The sequence below is a fragment of the Neomonachus schauinslandi genome, chromosome 15, assembly GCF_002201575.2.
Source record: "Neomonachus schauinslandi chromosome 15, ASM220157v2, whole genome shotgun sequence".
Classification (NCBI taxonomy): Eukaryota; Metazoa; Chordata; class Mammalia; order Carnivora; family Phocidae; genus Neomonachus; species Neomonachus schauinslandi.
This window is the reverse complement of record NC_058417.1, coordinates 43,215,655-43,216,344: the sequence shown is the minus strand read 5'-3', so window position 1 is coordinate 43,216,344 and position 690 is coordinate 43,215,655.

The following is a 690-nucleotide window of genomic DNA, read 5'->3' as shown; positions in this document are numbered from 1 at the left end:
CATAATGGGGACAGGCAGTGACTGGGCTCCGCACAGCAGACACACGGGCATGGCGGTGGGTGGGGGGAGACAGGTGGCTGCGGCGGCCGTGGGAGGGGCAGGAGGCTCAGGACCCACCTGCCGGAGTCCCGCAAGCTCCCGAGACGCCCGAGACCCAGGCTTGGGAACAGGCGGATGCCCCCAAGAGGCACGAGTCCTTACAAAGAGAACTGGTTAGCCCTAAAGTCCCAGGTCGGTGAGGTGGCCAAAACCGTGGCTGCAGTTCCAACCTTCAGAACTCAATAAAACGGGGTTTCCGTGGGGCCGAGGGAAGCCCCTCAGCTCAGGACCCCCACCCTGCAGGGAGGGAGAAAGAGGCCAGCACTGGGGACATCAAGGCCAGGCTTCTCTGAGGAAGTGATCGCAGGGTGCCACCCTCCCGCCAACCGTCCCTTCATGGTACGGGAGGGACCGAGGCCCTTCTCCAGAGGGTGGCACCCTGGCCTGCAGCGGACCCCGGGCCACCAAGCACAGGAGGCCACTTGGTCCAAGTTTGCTGCGGGCGGCAGGGGCAGTTGGCCCTTCCTGCTGCCCTTCCGGGAGGAGGACAGCGGCTCCTCCCCACCCAGCACCTCCCACCCCCTCCCACCTCTCCCTTCTGCCCTCTGCCCCCCCACCCCCTGGCCCAGCCTCTCCCTTCCCCTCCCCTCC